The sequence below is a fragment of the Lontra canadensis genome, unplaced genomic scaffold (assembly GCF_010015895.1).
Source record: "Lontra canadensis isolate GAN:19392208 unplaced genomic scaffold, GSC_riverotter_1.0 scaffold21, whole genome shotgun sequence".
NCBI lineage: Eukaryota > Metazoa > Chordata > Mammalia > Carnivora > Mustelidae > Lontra > Lontra canadensis.
Window position 1 is genome coordinate 3,177,655 of NW_022631015.1, and position 19,233 is coordinate 3,196,887.

The window sequence follows — 19,233 nt, forward strand, 5'->3', positions numbered from 1 at the left end:
ACCCAGGACCACTTGGACCCCGCCCCTCGACTGCCTCCAGGGATCCAGGTCTCCTGGTGCAAACCCCACCCAGCCCTCCAGGCAGATTGGTTTTAGACCACTGACATCCATAAAGTCTGCCGCCCCTACCCACGGGCAGGGGTGGGTGGGGAAGGACAGGTTGGAGCAGTCTGGGATCCCCACTGGGCACGATGAGGCACAGGCTTCATTGTGAATTAGTAGCAGGAAAGGGGGCGGGGAGGTTGGGGTGGGCAATATGGCGGTTGTGGAAGAGACCACGTCCTTGTCCAGGGGCCCGCCCACACCCTTGCACCAGGCTGGCTCCTGCCTCGCCCACTGTGGCCGGCAGTCCCAGCGCCGGGACGTCACCTGCCGCCTCTCAGACAGGAAGCCAGACTCCGTCATGATGTCTCATCATGTCGATGGTGCTCATATTAGGGAAATTATCTACCATTCTGATCTGAGAAATCTGCAAGCATCAGACATCAATCAGAACAGACCTTTACAGGCAGAGATGGTCAGGCCTGGCAGGGACTGTGTGGATGAGGAGGGAAAGAGATGTGGGGCTGTAGGTACATGATCAGGTTGCCCAGCTGGAATATTTTTCTCCATAGTCAGCAGATTCTCAAACTGAACTATTAAGGGGACAACAAGTTCACCGGTATGCTTGTTTAAACTTGGTGCAAGCGAAAATTTATGGGCTGTGGGTGGGGGAAAACCTGCCTACAGTTGGGTGAAGCAAAGCAGAGGGTAAGAAATAGGCAATTGTGAACTGTTGGTCATTGCCTCCGTTGTTTCAGAGCTACAATATGCTGTTAAATGCTGTGGGGGATAGAATAATGGTCCTTGTGAGGTTGGTGTTGGTTCAATTAGTTATCAAGAGTGGGCTGACTCCCACTGTTGGCTCTGAAGGACTAGCTGTTATCATCGGCTGGGCATGTCCCTCTACTGACAGGTAGATGTTAGAAGTCTTCAAAATCAGGGGTGTCATAAGAGGTATACTTGGGAATATACTAAAAGGAATAATGACTGAGGGTTAAATTAGGGAGTAAACCACAATTCAGAGTTTGAAGGTAGTTATTCGAGCACGTTCTGAGATGTTGTGTTTGAAGCATACTTAATGGCAGAAATGAAGAGGACAGTGGCAATTTGATGGATTTCCTGATATGCAGTAGATATTTCTGGTGGGGCATAGACATTTATGGGAACTCATGCACAGTGGTTACTTCTGCTCCTTTGGGAAGCCAGAATCATGGCCAATGCCAGACACCTGTTGAGGTCTATTTCACTGGGGTTCTCCGTAGTTCTCTGTGATGATGTTGGGTCTTTGGTAACATTGTCCATAGTTCTGGTCATTTCCTGAGGCAGAACATAGAAAATGGAGATATTCTGGTAGACTTTCTGAATGGCTCACATAGTCACAGCTCCAGGCACAAAGATTGCCCACATGTGATCTGCTGTACCAATCAAGCCCTCTGAGAGTCCTCTAACCGCCTAGTCTCTTTTTCTAAGGCTTCCTAGTAACCTGGCAAGGAACGAAGGTAAAACCTGTCTGGGGCTGGGATTCCGCATCTAGGCTTGTAGATGTAACATGCTTTTGTAAGCCTTTTGGATCAACTAGTGCCTGCAAAACTGAAATCAGAGGTGAGAATACAGCTGTGGGGATAAAAGCAGGCAGTCCAGCTGAAGATTTGATATGGGCTCATAAAATTAGCTCAGTAATAGATAATAGATCCTCAATAACATGATCTATTACAACTATAGGCATTCTTCTCCCTTTCTTTTTGAATGCCCCTCCCGCTGGGAGACATTTGTCTAACCAAGAGATATATGCACCCAGAGCTTGCACCCCTCTTTTTGACCATGTCCTATATCCTAGGATGTCTGAATTTCCTGCCCAAACTGCTCTGAGCCCACTTCTAGTGAATGTAGAAGTCTCTCTTCTGAGTCTTCCTGCGGACAGGTCATGCCTGCTGTATGCACCTTTAGGACCAAAGGGAGACTGCAAATGAAGGGGGGTAATGAAGTTTGGATATGTGCACTGGGACATCCACAAACATGCACATGAGGCACAACAGAAACTCTGAACCCTGTAGCTCAAATGAGCTTCCCTGGTTGGCGATACTCCATGCACATTGTCACACATCATTGCAGTAAAAGTAACATGTCCTGACTCCATGGAGTGACAACAGAAACTGTGTATAGTCCTCCTCTGGACTCTGGCTTTTGTACCTTTCCCTTGGCTAATTTAATCTGTAGCTTTGATAGACTTTACCTATAAAAACAAATCTGTAACTGTGAAGATAAGAGCTTTCAGTAAGTTCTGTAAGTCCTTCTAGTGAACTATCAAACCTAAGGGTGATCTTGGAGATCCCTGACCTTGCAGCTGGTGTCTGAAGTAAAGATATTCTTGGGGACTGTTCCTTCTGACTTCACAGTTGGCCCAAATGCTTCTCAGTTTGTGTCAGAAGTGGGACTCACTAGCCTGACTCATGAAACATGGTTTAAGAAGAGAAGGAAGAATGGGTGGGGGTTACTCAGGTGGCCACAGGGTTCCCTGGAATACAGGGGAGCTGTGCTGCCTAGTTATTAGAGGCAAAAGTTGCCAAAAGAGAGGTGCCTGGGTGGCTCAGTTGTCTAAGGGTCTGACTCTTGATTTCAGCTCCAATCGTGATCTCAGGGTTATGGGATCCAGTCCCACGTTGGTCTCTGTGCTCAGCACAGAGTCTGCTTGCTCCTTTTTCTCTGTTCTTCCCCACTCCTGCCCCCCATGGCACTCTCTCTCTTTCAGGCAAATAAATAAATAATTTAAAAAATGTTTTAAAAGTTATCAAAAGAATTTAGAAATGACGGCTCCAACTCCTAAGGAGTGGGCTCACTGGGTGTATAAGGAAGTGCAAAGTAACAAGAAACAAGCAAATATTAATCCCTTGGTTGCTATTATTGCCAATAACCAAAATGAAAGGTAGATGTTGGGTGGATCTTCAGGAGGAGCCAAGACTGGAATCTGAGTTATCACAGGACTACCACCAAAAGAAATAGTTCAAGTGAAGCTACAGATAGGCAAGATTTGAAAGATAATGAGGGGAAAGGCAAAGGGATGAGGTGTGGGGTACAGACTGAGGCTCATGGCAAAAGCCTGGGTGTGCCACTGAGCAATGACCCCTGGGATTGCTGTTTGAAAATTCCAGAACATTCTCATTTAAAAGACAATTATAGCTTGCTATTTGACATTGATTGAAATTGTTCCTATGACTGAAGAACATAAAATAATCTTGAAATGCTTGAAATTTTGAAATAATGTCCTGGGTAGTGTCAAAAATTACTGTAATGGGGAGGGGAGTGCTCAGAAGATTTCCATATAATAAAAAGGACGTTTACATAGGAAATGGTACCAAGGGAATCCAAGGAAAGGTACGCATGAGCAGGGAGCTCCTTCTCCTTTAGGACTGACTTTGGAACCATCTGACATGCTGCTGGACACTAAAGCCACTTGGGTGTAGCCATATAAGCAACTCTCTATTGATCAAGAAAGAGCTGCTTGATTGATGGATAGCGATTCCAAAGTGAACATTTCCAAGCATCCTATTTGGAAAGCTGCCACTCTTATCAAAGAGCGTAAAAACAATTCAGCTTAGTGGGATGGAATGTATGCTATTTGCCTCTGTCTTTGTGTTCTGATTCATGATGGTGGCCAGTGGCTGGGCCATGGGATCAGACAGATGGACTATGGAAAGCTGACCTATTAAAGGAATACCATATGGGGCACAGACATATGAAAATCACTATGAGAATTTGAGGGGGTACATCAAAGTAGGACACATCATTGCCCATGAGAAGGACCTCCTCCTGGTATTGGAAGTGGCTGGAGTTGGCAAGGGGCAATCTTTGAGATGGCCATGGAATAATGCATAGGTAGGCCCTATAGCAATGCAGAGATGGGCAAATTTAGACACATTCCTCCTCTACCCTATAAGGCACAAAATGTCAACTATACGGTCTGTCCATAAGAAAGACAGAGGCTGTAGGTGGTTCTGAGGCAGCCTCCAAGGAGAAGGCCACACACACAGCTGTCAAATCGGACTGATGTGAGCAGCCCCTGGAGACTCCAGCCGGGTTCCTCCAGACACTTGCTCTGGATGGGTTGTGGATACCTGGTGGTTGAGGTGAATGTTCCAAATACCAGAAAAGCACTGGACTAGAAGATTTTGTACCAATTTGAACCATCAAGGCACATTTCCTCAACTTTGATCAACTTTGAATATACTTTGATCCTGATAGTTTGAAGATGATTAGAACAGACGATTAAGGCACGAAGGGCAGGCTTACATGGCCTCATGAGTCTGTGCTGTGTTATTACTCTACAATTCTTCCCCATGGAACCCCCACTTTATTTTTTCCTACCTGATACGGTGGCCCTGGGAGCAGAGCCACAACCACAGGTGCCAGCGGCAAGGATGATCCCTAAACAAAAAACTGTCACTATACCTTTAAACCTTCTGTCAGAATTATAAGGGCCTGATGGAGCAGGTAGTACATTTATCTCATCTTGCAAAATTGAGATTAACAGTGAATGCAGCTATATTGCCTAGGGGTGAAGAAAGTCCACTATTTCTGTACGTATGTAACCCTATGTACCTGTATAGGAATGAGAGTGGATTGAGGGTGATGTACTTGCTGGACTGGTTTTCCTAATGGCAATCTAGACCAGCACATTAGCCAAACCCAACATATTTTCCCAAAAGAGGTGGAAACGCCTGGTAAAATTAAACTGGTAAATGTGGAGTTCTATACAATGAAGGAAATGCAATATTATATTGGTGCCTTGAGAGAGACTCTGAGCAAGAGATGGTATTGTCTCTTAGCTCAATTATACTCGATGTCTTGAAAGGTGGGCCCATACACTGGTGGACTACTCTTGCCTTTGGAAGCTTGACAAGGTCGAATGGAAGCCTACAAAATGAGAGCGGTGCAACTCAGGGAGACACCATGAGATAGCACAATGGACTGGACTAAATCCTAATGACTCAGTGGGGCTCTGGTAGTGTGGCATATTTCTGACTTGTCATGCTGGGATATGACATACTACTGGCCCTGTTGATGAGATTCAACCATCTAATGTAAACAGATCTTCTGGTAATACTGATACTCATAATCAAATATATTGAGAAATTGAGTTAAAGCCTCATTGGGATTAATAAAATCACTACCTTGGGGAACAGCTGGATTTAACTAACCATAAACCAATATTTCTGCTAAATAGTTCTGTACGAGGTTATTATAAGGACAAACAGCAACACATCAAGAGAGGACAAGAGTAATCAACCTAGTACAAAATGTGAATATCTATGTCATGGCTTTATAGCCATGTGAATTAGTTGTTTGCCATTGCTTTGTCTAGTAAATACTGTATTAATCACAGATGCCCAGACAAAGGTGATGGTTTTGCTATAATAGAGTCTTGGATAAAGGCCAGGGGGTGGTCTGTATAGTGAAGACTCAATCTTATCCAAAGAGGGGTCTGGCCTTCACTCTTGGCTCCTGGAGGTGATTTTTTTGGCCCCTGGAATGTCTAATAGGACCATCTTTATTTGCTTGAGGGTTTTGGCCATCAGACAGTCTGTCAATGTGCTTTATAATAGGGGCTTTGGTACTAGTTCAGATCTCCAGGAACTAGAGACTGAAGGTATCACCTCAACCTCCAGGATGGGCTGGAGACTAACGGTTGGCCACATGAGCAGTATGTGTCCCTGGTGGCAGGAGATAAAAGTCCTCCCCAAAATTCTGGACACCAGAGGCTCAGGGGAACTTCCTTGGTTGGAAATCCTTGGTGTGTGTTGTCATACACAGATGCTGGGAATGAGCATTGTCCTTGACACTGCGGGGAAGGGATGACTGGAATCTCGACATTCAGACCTTTGGGACTCTTCCCCAAGTGCCTTCTTTCTTGGCTGATTTTAATCTATACACTCTCCCCATAAGAAACCATGAACATAACAACTTTCAGTGATTTCTGTGAACCCTTCTGACAAATTGTTAAAATTGAGGATGGTTTTGGGGGCTCCTTGAACTTGCACTTGTTGTCAGAAGTGAGGGCAGTCTTCTGTGTGGACACTTTGTGTCCTCTAGAACTTCGTAGTTGGCCTGGCCGCACTTTGTCCAGGGGATGAAGTGAATATTTACTCTACGAATGCTGAAACTTCCAGTCTTCTACTCAGCAAGCAGAATACTGGCGGCCAGGCAGAAAAAGCAGGATATAGGTGGGGATAATCTGGGCTATATGATCATTTCAAGAACGAAGATGTCCTAGTAATGATTATGTAGGCTATCTTTTGCTGCACAAAAGTCCACCCCAATACTTTGTGGATTGAGACAAAGTATTTATTATTAATTATAGGTTTGAGGTCAGCCGAGTGGTGTTGTGATGGGCCAGTTCATCTGGGACTTGATGTTCTAGGGTAGCTTCGCTCACGTGTCAGTTGATTGGCAGGCTTGTTGGTCCAGTGAGGGGCTTATGTCATGTCTGGCAGTTGGCTTGATGCCAGCTGGAAAAGCCATGTGTCTTGCATCATCCATCAGGCTAACCACACTTGTTTATATGGTGGCAAAAGGGTCTCCAGTGGCAGGAGAGGGCAAGCCCCAATCCGCAAGTTCTTTTGCTACCCTTCCTTGTATCACACTTGCTAATGTCCCGTTGGTGAAAGTAAATCATGTAGCCCAACCCAGATTCAAGAGTCAGAGAGATCGACTCCACCTCTTGATTGACAGAGTAGCAAAATCACATTGCAAGATTGTGTATCCGTCGGTTTCTCTAGAAACAGAACCAATAAATCCTGAACTCTGTAGAGTAGGCCAACGTGCTGGAAACTCGAGCAGGGTTTCTAGGTTATGGTCTTGAATGGATTCATCTGTGGGAAACCTCAGTCTTTGCTCTCAAGGCCTTCGACCATTTGGATGAGGCTTATCCCTATTATGAAAGGTAATCTGTTAAAATGTGAAGTAAACAGATTGCAGTGTGAGTCATGATAAAATACCTTCCCAGCAGCATCTAGACTAGTCTGTGACTGAACAGCTGGGTTACATAGCTTAACCAAGTCGACACACAAAATTTCACCATCACAGAGCAAATAGCTCTCATTCAGTCTTGTACGCTGTCACTGATAGTTCCCGGACCAAATAACCAGACAGATTGCTCTTAATTCACCCAAGGAACCCCATGCTCAAAAGGCTCCATGCAGGGGCCTACAGTTCCTAAATAGCTCTTAGTGTCTCTCTCTTAAAAATGGGCACACAACTGAAGACAACCGGGTACCCGGAAGACAGAGGCTCAAACAAGTAAGCCAAATTAAGAACAAAGAAAGAAACATGGAGAAAATTATGAAGGGAAAAGGGAATGTCCTTTAAAAATCTTATGAATCTCGCCCAAGAAGAGATGAGAGTGTACCCATGAAATAACAGAATACATAGAAAATGAAATTAAAGAATTGAGAAAAATTCTTAGAAATTAAAAAAATGTCAGAGTGTGATTGAAAACCCAGTTGAGATACTGGAAGATAAAGCCAAGCAAATCTAAAAAGTATCGGAAAGAAGGGCACGGGATAGAAACTAGGAAAGAATTTGATTAAAAAATTAGAGGACTAGCCAGAGGTCCAAGATCAGATGAATAACTCCGCAGAGAAGCAGTTGAAGGAAAAAAAAAAAAGGAGGGGGAGAAAAATGATCATACAAATATATGAAGAAAATGACAGAAGAATGTGAGTTTCCAGATATAATTCTGTATCGTGGAGTCTACCACCTCCTGATGATCTGAATGCATGATCCAGTTACTTGAAAATTCCTTCTCTCCCATCGGTCTCTTGGGAAACAGATTCGGAGAGATTTGCACAAGGAGCATATTGGAGAATGAAGGGAGCCGGATTGGGGGAAAGGGGAAGCTGAGGTGTGCAGTCCCAGGGGAGGCTCTGGAGCTCAGATGACTCTTCAGGGACGTCCCAGTTTGAGGCAAGGGGGCTAAACCTTCACACCCTCCCCTCACCAGGCCTTGTATATGCAGCAGGTCCCCGGGGAAGGGACCATGCCTGTGGGTGAGGCAGTTGGCTAGCTGAGGGCAGCTCAAAGAGCAGAGCTCTGCTGAGGCCGCGTCAGGGGCCCAGCCGCCAGGAGCCCCAGAGTCCTGAAGGGGGAATTCACTTCCTTAATTCACCTGGAAACTTCTACTTTTAAGTCCTTTGAAGTTCTTAACGCACACATGGTCAGCAACCTCTCGTTCTGCTGCATGGCTTGTCTGCCTACTGGGGGAGTGTGGTATGGGGTGCCTGTGCCAGGTCCAGGCTCGGCAGGGAGGCCCAGCCCTGGCCAGGGTGCCAAGGCGGGGAGCGGCCACAGTTGTGGGGCACTGCCTGGGATGGGAATGTGAAGTCTTTCTGAGGAGCAGCATCAAAAGCCCCATTGTTGTCACACAGTCAGTAATATGTTTTTTTTTTTTTTTTCAAGATTTTATTTATTCATTTGAGAGAGTGAGAGACAGAGACACAGAGAGAAAGAGCATAAGCAGGGGGAGAGGCAGAGGGAGAGGGAGAAGCAGACCCCCCTGCTGAGCTGGGAGCCCACCAAGAAGCTCGATCCCAGGACCTGGAGATCATGACCTGAGCCAAAGGCAGACACTTAACCGACCGAGCCACCCAGGCGCCCCAGTAAGACGGTCTTTATCAGTAATGACGCTGCTGTTTCCCCGTCAATATGTCCAACTCCCGCAGCCAGCCCTCACTCTGTCTGAATCCAAGCAGACAACAAGGGAATGCTATTGATGGGCTCTTCAAAGCCTACTGTGCAGCTGTGCTGATTCAAAGAGCATTGAAGACATTTTAAACATTTCAGATTTATGGAGGGGATAAGCTAGTAGTATTTGCATTTTTTAAAAAGATTTATTTATTTATTTGACAGACAGAGATCACAAGTAGGCAGAGAGGCAGGCGCAGGGGTGGAGGAGTGGGGAAGCAGGCTCCCTGCTGAGCAGAGAGCCCGATGTGGGGCTTGATCCCAGGACGCTGGGATCATGACCTGAGCCAAAGGCAGAGGCTTTAACCCACTGAGCCACCCAGGCGCCCCAGTATTTGCATTTCAAGTGATTTTTTTCCATTTGTAAGAGACTGATCATCTAATGCCACATAATAACATTCTTATTAGGTGTTGAATATCATCTCAGTTACAAAAATTGAATGAACATCTCATTTCTTACCAAAATGGTTTCTGTATTAGATCTCTGTGCCATTTATTCAGTGGTACATATTCCATGCAACATGTTTGGGAGATGAAGGGAAAAGAAGGGAGATCCACACTGAGCTCCTTCTGTACTCTACAATCAGCTAAGACACTTTACACACGCACGCACACACACACACGCGTGAGGTAGAGATTAGCTCCTCCTGGTGCATGAGGACACTGGTTCGGAGGGGTTAAGAAAATGGCCTGGCATCGTGCAATGCCAGCAAAAAACTCAGCAGTTCCCTCTCGTGCCGCTTGACAGCACATTTTCTGGAGTTTCACATACATAGTTTCCTAGGTAACCAGCACACAGCCTCCAGGACTGTCTGCATGAAAGGGAAGGGGAGGGGGATCCATCTACTCTTCCCCTCATTTCCTGCATCAGCAATGCCACAGCCCTTTGTCCGGCTGTTAATGTGGCGAAAACAGAAAGCCCAAATGCTTGCCTGTGGGATTCTGCTTCCAATGAGATATTTCTACTCACTGAAGGACCAGATGCATTGAGAAACTTGCCTGTCAGAGCATGGAGCCTGTTTCTGTTTTTATTCACTCCCCTGCTTTCTCCTTTTCTCTTGGGCTTTTTGTCCTTGCAGCAAGTTCCCTTTATTAGTGGGCGAGAGTAGTGAGTACCCCTTATTCAAATGAGCCTGTGCCCTTGAGGAATGCCAGCATCTCTTCCGCTTTGGGCAAAGGGCTCTGGAGCGTACTTACAGTTTTGTGGACCGGCCAGTGACCAGGACAAGGGCCAGGGCTGGCAAATGTCTGTGTCACCTGACCCATTCACCCTGACATGGAGTCTTTGCTTATTATCTTCCGTCTGTGATGGTCATTGCAGATGGCACCTGGGACCGGAAGAATTTGCTCTCCTTGGCCTGCTGCAAGAGACAGGCTTAGGCTGGGAGATTAAACAAGCAAGGGGAAGGAGAGTTGGAGCAGTTCACTCCTTCAGCACCGTCAAGAATTTGATCTTCATCAATCCAAAGCATTCCCTATACTAAAAAGCTGAAATGCACTTGGCTTTTATGAACAGCTCTCTTATGATAGAAATAATAATGAAATTTAAGCTCATGGGTGTTACTGCTGAAAACCATTTTGTTTCAGTAGTGTTGTGCTCAAGGAATAAGTTGGAAATGTCTACGCCCAGCCCTATTACATATGGTTACACCTTCCCTTGTCATTTGAAATGTCAATGAACAGCTATAGCATGGCCACAGGTCAAGGTCAAGAGGCATCAGCCTAGCTGCAGGGCAAGCCCGCAGAGATAGGAAATGGTGGGCTCAATTTTTAGGGATGTGGGAAAACATCAGCATCCAGGGATCTGAGCTGATGGATGAAGGTGGTTGGCAGGATCTCTGGGCACGGACTGTGCCCCAAGTCAGACTTCTAGTTTTGAACAGGCAGTGGACAGGGCAGGGACAAGGCTCAGTGCCCAGGCGGGTGGGGCTGGCAGCCAGTTCCAGCAGGAAGATGGGTGGAGCCAGTTCGCAATCCCAGGACTCTGCAGCTGGTAGCTGGATATTAGGCGACCCTCTTGAATTAATGACGTTTCCTGGGAGTGGTAATAGCATTATGCTTATATAAGAGATTGTCTTTGTCCTTAGCAAGTGTATACTGAAACTTTTAGGAGTGAAATGTTAAGATTTCTATAATCTACTTTCAAATAATTCAGCAAAATAACGTACACACGCACACAAGCAAATGTTACACAATGGGTAAAACATGAATAACTGTTGAAATTAGAAGAAAGGTATTCAAGAATTGACTGAGCTATTCTTTCATCCTGTAAATTTTTAAAAAATATTTTATTTATTTATTTGTCGGAGAGAGAGAGTGCGCGCACAAACAGGGGCACCAGCAGGCAGAGGGAGAGGGAGAAGCAAAATCCCTGTGGAGCAGGGAGCCTGATCCTGGGCTCCATCCCAAAACCCTGGGATCATGACTTGAACCAAAGACAGATGCTTAACTGACTGAGCCATCCAGGTGCCCCCATCTTGTAGGTTTTAAGTGTTATTGTTTAAACACTTCTTTTTTAAAAAGGGTTAATGATTAATTCCAGACCTGAAACATAAAAGAGAATTTTTAAAATACTAAGTGGTGCAGTTAGTTAATGTTTTGCTGACTTCCTCATTATAAACATGGTATAGTCCAGAAAGGATAGAATAAGGTAAAAATGCTATGGTTAAATCCACCAGTTAAAAAAATATGTTGCATAAAGCAGGCTGGTGCATTCTATTTTTAGCTTGTGTTTTCTTGTTCTCACATTTTCAACGTTTAATTGTTTTCCTCATTCAGAAGAATGTTTTATCTGACTACCCATCCTGTGGCAGGAAGTAGAAGGGAGTGCTGTCTAGAGATTAAACCACAAAAGAGGACAGCAAGTCTTCCAGAACCCTGTCGTGGTTCTGCTTTTCTAACCCTGAGGAAATAACTCCATCAACCAAAACACACAGAGCTGCCACACTTGTACCTAATTAGCAAGATCATTAAAAAAGGGGGGGAGGGCATTTCTATTTGGTTGCTTATGTGGACAGAACATGAACACACGGCTCAAATGGGTCAATGCATGACACTCACATGATGATATCTGTCTCCCCTCCTGGACTTAATATCCTTAAGGGCAGGAACAGTGTCTCTCCTACTTATATTTGTATTCTCATTGCCAGCTCCATAAATATGTGTTGAGTAAATGAGTAAGTAAATGAACAAATGAATGAGTGAAGAAAGTAGAATTAGGAGATGTGACAATATTTAAATTTCATATTAGCCAAGGATTGTGCAAATCCACAATACGATTGTTTTTATGTTTTATCACGTTTGTAGACTCAATATAATAGACCATTATAGGAGAAATGCTTAGTTAATGACATAGCATGATACGCATTTAAAATATCTGTGGAGTTAAGCAATGATGAAAGCTAATATTAAAGAAATGAAACTAACTGTTTCTGTTAGAGCAGTGGGATTTCAGGCAGCCTTCTTTAGTCTGTGTACTGTTTTTAATCAGAATAATTTATAAATGGGCATGACCCCTGCAGGCAAGCAAACACAAACAAGAAAACTGCACAACATGGAAAATTACTTGCCTCTGTCATGAGGAATGTAGATTCAAAGGACATGTTTATTTTTATTAGGATATTGGGAAGGAGAAGAGAGATTTGGGAAGTAACAAAATCCTGAATCACATGGAGCCTAGTGCCCCGGCCTTGGTTCCAGAAGCCAGAGTTGATTTGAAGGCGTAGGCAGGGCAGTGCACATAGGAAAACCAACTGTAACTTCCATGATAAATAGCATCACCATACGAGAGGGTAGAAGGTCAACTTGAAATGGAGGAATATGTCTCATGAGTGGTCTGTTTAATGCTGGACAGACTGTAAGGCTCGTCATTGTGAGAGTTAATATCGTGGTCCCCAGGTGGATGCAGGTCAGCTCATCTGCAGATCTGAACCCGCAAATGTGAACTGCACTGCGCTCAAAGGCACTGTGGTGGATTCCGGCATGATGTCCCCAACAACATCTGAGTGATGCTCATCCTCACCCATAATTAAGAAATAGAAATAAAAATTGGGGTGCCTGCGTGGCTCAGTGGGTCAAGTGGCTGCCTTGGGCTCAGGTCATGATCTCAGGGTCATGGGATTGAGCCCCGCATCAGGCTCCCTGCTCAGTAGGGAGTCTGCTTCTCCTTTGGCCACCCTTCCCCCACCCGTCACTGCTCATGCTCTCTCACTCGCTAAAATAAATAAAATATTTATAAATAAATAAATAAATAAATATGGGATTGAGGTATTTTTCATCAGGTTGGTCAAATTTTTTAATCTGATTGTCCATTATTAGAAAATACAAACTTTTAGAGACACCTGGGTGGCTCGGTTGGTTAAGCGTCTGCCTTCGGTTTGGGTCATGATTCCAGGGTTCTGGGATCGAGTCCAGCATGGGGCTCCCTGCTCTGCGGGAAGCCTGCTTCTCCCTCTGCCTCTGCCTGCTGCTCCCCTTGCTTATTCTGTCTCTATCTCTCTCTGACAAAAAAATAAATAAAATCTTTTTTAAAAAAGAAAGAAAATAGGAGCTTTTAGGACTTAAACATAGGTATACAAAAATTTTTAAGTTTTTCTAAAATTAATCTTCATTTCTAACTCAAGAGCCGCTGTTCTTTTTGGGAGAAACAACAACTTCAACATAGCCCGTGTAGGTCTGTGTTTGTCCAGTTGGGAGAACCTCAGTCACCTCAGGGCTCTTCCCCTCCCGCCCCCTCCCTGACCTGGATTTTGAGCAATAGAGGTGGCGGTGATGCCAGTCCGGGGCGGGGCGGGGGTGGGGGTATGGGGTTTGCCAGAGAGGGGCGCCCTGCCCACCCTCTCTTCTGCCCTCCATCCAGCATCACCCTCCCCTGGAGTCTCACGTTACAGAGTTCTCGCTGACCTATCCTGTCTCGACTCATTGTGATGGTTAATTTTACGTAGCATCTTGACTGGACCGTGGGGGGCAGGGCAGATATTGGGCTAAACATTATTTCTGGGAGGGTGGTCCTGGATGAGATTAGTGCTTGAGTTGGGAGACTGAGCAGAGCAGATTGCCCTTCCCGGTGTGGGCAGGCGTATTCCCTCCACAGGAGGCCCAAAGAGACGAAAGAGATGGAGGTTGGGAGGATTTGTTCTCTAGCAGACTGTGGGGGCTGGGATGTCTGCCTTCTGCTCTCAGACACCGACTCGCACCATGGGCTCTCTGGATCCTCAGGCCTTTGGGCTCAGACTGGAACTACACCCCCGGCGTTCCTGAATCTCTAGCTTGCAGATGGCAGACCACAGGACTTCTCTGTCTCCGTAATCTTGCGAGCCAATTTTTTAAAAAAGATTTTATGTATTTTTGAGAGAATGAGGGAGAGCATGAGCAGGGGGAGGGGCTGAGGGAGAAATAGGCTCCCCGCTGATCAGGGAGACCAAAGCAGGGCTCTATCCCAGGACCCCGGGATCATGACCTGAACCTAAGGCAGATGCCTAACCGACTGAGTCACCCAGGAGCCCTGTGAGCCATTTTTTTTTTTTTTAAACAAATATCTTTATGTAAATATCCTATTGGTTCTGTTTCCCTGGAGAACCCTGACTCACATACCGCCTGTCTAGATAATGAGGACTCTGGCTACCTCTGTTCCTCCTAGTGAAAACATGAAATTTTCTGAGGCTCTCTTGCAATGTTCTGGGGCTCCGCAAGGCTCCCAGGGGCTGCCTCAGGACCTCTCAGTCCCGACATACAACGCAATTTCTACTCTACTGCTAGCCCATCAAACTGGTGGGAGAGAACGTGGCTGGGTTTGATGTGCCATTTCTCAAATCCAAAATAGAAACCGGTATGCAGATTTCTGGCTTGTGAAACTACCTAGGACTTCATCGGCCAGGATGTTTTTGTCTGGGAGGAATGGAAGATACAACTGAAAATGCCTTTCGCAAGAAGAAATGTGTTATCCCATATAACAAAAATATTATAGGAGTAGTTCTCAAAGTGTGGTCTAGTGACCCCTGGAGGTCCCTGAAACACTTCCAGGGACCTCTGTATGATCAAAACCATCCATTCCCAGTACAGGATAGACCAACGGGTTTTAATTGTCATAAACCAGAAGTCATGAGTTATTTACGAAAAGCTTATTTCAAAAAAGGTTCTGTAAAAGTTTTATTGAAATACAACCACACTCATGTGTTTATGTATCATTTGTGGCTGCCCTTGGGCTACACGAGCTACTTGAACAGTTGTAACAGAAACGTCAAGGCCTGTAGAGGGGAAAATATTTATTATCTGACAATTTACGGAAAAAAATGTACTGAGCCCTGTAATAAAGTATAGGTATTTTTGGAGATCATTTCAGAGTCTGCATTATTAATAACCTTTAAGGAATTACAACTTGTTAAGTTTTTGGTGTCTACCAAAGAAGAGTACCCACAATTATCTGAACACAAATAAAAATACTCTTCCTTTTCTCCACTACGGATCTGACTGAGGCCAGATTTTTTTGTTTGTTTGTTTTTCAACTGAAACAACAGATGAGAACAGATTGAATGCAAAAGCAGTTACAAAAATCCAGTTGTCATGGGACTTATGAAAAACCAGACGTTAAAGAGATTCGCAAAAATGTAAAACAATGTCACTCAGATCCCTAAGTTGTTGTTTTATAAAACACTGTTTTTCATAAAAAATGTTTGTTAATGGTAAAATGTAATGGGTTTTTGATGCGACCATAAATTAATTATCTATTTAAATTCATAATCATTACACCTTTTTAAATGTTCTCAATTTCGATTAATAATATGGTAAATATTGACGGTGATAACCCGCATTCACAAAAACTTGTTGGGATCTTTGGTACTTATGAGGAATGTAAGGGGGCCCTGAGGCTGACAGGTTTGAGAACAGCTAGTTCAGAGCTAGCACAGGTCCAGGGTTGGTTATTCCATCTCACTGTCTTTACCACAGACCCAGGTGTTTTCTAGACTCTTACTCTCAGCACACTCTTGGCCTTCCCCTTATGTTGGCTTCCCTCATGAAGCCTATGGCAATGTTTCGTGACATCACATGCTTTCGGAGGCAGAAAAGGCACTACTTATTTTTGCCCAACTATTTTTAAGAGCAAGGAAAACCTCCCTCAGAACCAGAGTACTCTTTGGTGTTTATTTATTTTTTTCTTTTTTAACCACATAATAACCTCCTCCCCCCCCCAAAAAAAGCCTCATTAAAAGGAGTGTATGGGATGTAAATTGATTCCAGACCAACCCTTGTGCCATAAACAATGAGAGCACTGGACAAAATCTATGAAGCAACTGTTTTCAGTCCCCAGAAAACAGACCCAGGAGGACTGATTGTACCTTCTGGAAAAAAAGAGAAACAAATGAGGTGAACCCTCCAATCACTTGTGCTTTCTGCCTGAAGAACCTTCTGAACCATGGCACAGAGAGAAGGCATCCACTCAGAGCCCAGCTGTCTCGCTGAGCTGAGAAGACAGAGACTCCCTTGGAACACCGAGGGAGGTCAAAGCGGCAAAGCCATGCAAAGAAATTGCCCCATAAATCTGCATGGCACCTTTGAAGGTTCTGGCTGAAGGCTGGCTTTGTGATAACGGGTGAGATTCTCCAAGGCCAAGCAAAGATCAACCACCATGGGAAAGATCAGCTATTTGGTAATTATTGCTCACATGGGACTGGAGACGTTTGAGTTGGGACCAACCACACAGAGATATTTCAGTGAATTACCCAGGATATCCCACAAATGTCCCACCTTAGGACTAGAACTCAAGTAGCACTGAAGGAAAGGCTACTCCAAACCCACCCAACAGAGCTTGGAAACAAGGCTGGGAAGGACCACACTGATCTAGAAGTACATTAACTACCTGCAAGGGCAAAGCCCAACACTCTTTGCAAGAAGATAACCAAATCCACATGCTTAAAAGTGAAACTTCTGCAATGCCCTACATTCAATTAGAAGATGCTAGATGGGAAAGGAGGAAAATGTGATCCATAATCGGGGGGAGGAGGAATCAAGACAATAGAAAGAGAGCCAGAAATGACAGATTTTTTTAAATGTCAGTATGAGACAAGGATTTAAAAACAGCTGTTATGAATATATTGAAGGATTTCAGCGGTCAGTGGAGCAGGGCTTGGGGAAGAGGCCGTGCTGGCCTGGCAGCCAGTTAGGGGGCAGCTCTGCGTGAGATTGGTGGGGGCCCGCAGGGCCGGCGGAGCCAGGGGTGGGGCATCCACTGGTTGTGGAGCTGGGCACCACAGCCCTTTGTGTTGCAAGTGCATGTGCCCCTGCGCAGCCTCACCACGATGCCTTCCACTGAGGCCTCTTTCTCCTCTGCTACCCAGAGCCATGGGGCTAAGCCGGCTGTGAGTTTTTAGGAATCAGCTACCCTAGAAAAAGTTTTACTCATCTGAGCCCCCTTCTGAGAATCATCCCCCACAAACAGGAAAATCCTGGTGCCTCCAGCTGGGGTCTGGTGCTCCTCTCTGCAGGGCCTGTGGCTGTCGGTTCCCCCAGACCTGCCCTAGATGTCACAAAGCACATTACTGCAGTAGGTAGCTTCCTAGTCTGGACCAGAGACTGGGATGCGAGCAGGCTTATTCACCAATCATCTGGACAGGAGAATTCCAGACTGCCACCTCCTCTTTCCAGGACTTGAAACCGGAATGGAAACAGAAGATGGGATTACACCTGAAGTTGTAGAAAAGGATGATGCTGCAGAGATGATAGAAAGCGTGGGAGAAGTGCCTGAAAGAGAACTGGATGCCCTAGCAAAATATGAATCCAGGGAAAATAGCACTTTGCAGAAGTTTAAACCCAGAATAGCTTCTGAATCGGGACAAATTCTCAGAGATTGGCAGAGGGATTGTCCTCATCTGGATTCCTGGGGAAAAGAGCCCTCAAGTAAAGGATATTCCAGATTTCCCCTTTTGTGCCAAGAGAGTATTTGAATTCCAGGCCTGTCTCAGTGGCTCAGCTGCCTTGGGGCAGACATGCGGGGCATGCGCGTTGACGAGGCCACCTGGCAGGGCTCCCCAGAGCTCAAAGCTATAGACTGGGCACTGGCTACACAGAGCAATTAGTAGGAAGCAAGATGTAACAGATTCACCTTAAAGACATTATTGTAAAACCTTTAAAATGCTGCTAATCTCTTTGACTTCCAAAAATTCCATGTCTTGGACTTTATCCTAAAGAAAAATGATGCCATAGACACAAGTAAAAAATGTTGTTTTAGGTATTGCTTACGATGCCTAAAAATTACTGAAACAGAAATTTCCAGTGACAGGGAATTAAATAAATTTTGGTAGATCCATGCAGTGTGAGGCTATGCATTTTAATCTCTTTATTGTAGAGATTTAATCTCTTAATTGTAGAGACCTGTATGGACACCACATAAGATATGGATTTAATTGATATCAAGATACCATTATGAATGGTAGTTATAGTATGACCGTATTTTCGTAAGAATATTTATACGTAGGTATGTGCATGGAAATAAATCTGGAAAGATCGGCACTAGGCATGACCTGGTTACCTACAAATGGTGGGACCAAGTGAAATGATCTGTTCACTTACATGTATATGTCTATCTACAGTAAAAATGCATAATGTGAGGCGCCTGGGTGGCTCAGTGGGTTAAGCCTCTGCCTTCGGCTCGGGTCATGATCTCAGGGTCTTGGGATCGAACCCCACATTGGGCTCTTTGCTCAGCAGGGAGCCTGCTTCCTCCTCTCTCTCTGCCTGCCTCTCTGCCTACTGGTGATCTCTCCCTCTGTCAAATAAATAAATAAAAAATGTATAATGTGTCTAATAAGGGAAAAGGAAGTCTTTGTGGTGTTGTTGGGATGTGCGTGTGTGTGAGGTTTTTGAATGGGGGTTGTGATTTCAAAAGTGGAGCAAGAAAATTAAGTATTTTCCAAAACCCTTTGGAAGAATGGATTTTTAGCAATCCAAAGACGTAAAATGAAATGGTTTACAAAACTGTCAAACTGGGAAAAATTAGCCATGCCAAACATTAGGCGAAGCAAGGTAGAACCAGTTTAGAAGGTGCAAAGCATTTAGATTCCTTTTCCATTGCATTATATCCAAAGTTGAGAAATTTCCAGGGCAGGAACAGATTGAAAATTCCTGACCTTCTCTGTCTCTAAGTGCTTGGCTTTAGACATCAGCACCCTTCCCTCCTGTCTTTCACTTGCTACTTTGTATTCTCCTCCCCCTGCTCTGACAGGGTTTTAACTGATCCTGTCCCAACAGCTGGGCTGTAAAAGCCACATAGCACGGATGACGCACGTTCACCCTGGAACATTTTTCATTCCTCAGCAGTCTGTCGCCCAGCCCTTCACCAGCTGCTGTGAGGCCAAAACTAATGACTTGGAAGCAGGTCAAAGTCCATGGGCATCTCAGATGGAGAGATCTGCCAGGACGCATAGTACTTAATATCAAAATGCAGTTCAACAAAAAATGGGC

The 19,233-nt window shown here is 44.9% G+C and overlaps 1 protein-coding gene and 1 pseudogene across 1 annotated transcript in view; both read left to right on the forward strand.

Moving 5' to 3' along the window:
* BPHL (biphenyl hydrolase like) overlaps positions 1 to 18,425 on the forward strand; it is a 57,609-nt gene extending 39,184 nt beyond the window's left edge. The window contains exons 8-9 of the transcript XR_004383130.1: positions 3,801 to 3,803; positions 18,382 to 18,425. The gene's annotated coding sequence lies outside the window, so the exon portion shown is untranslated. The remainder of the gene's footprint in view (positions 1 to 3,800; positions 3,804 to 18,381) is intronic.
* LOC116869857 lies at positions 257 to 17,880 on the forward strand (annotated as a pseudogene).
* Positions 18,426 to 19,233: the final 808 nt, after the last annotated feature.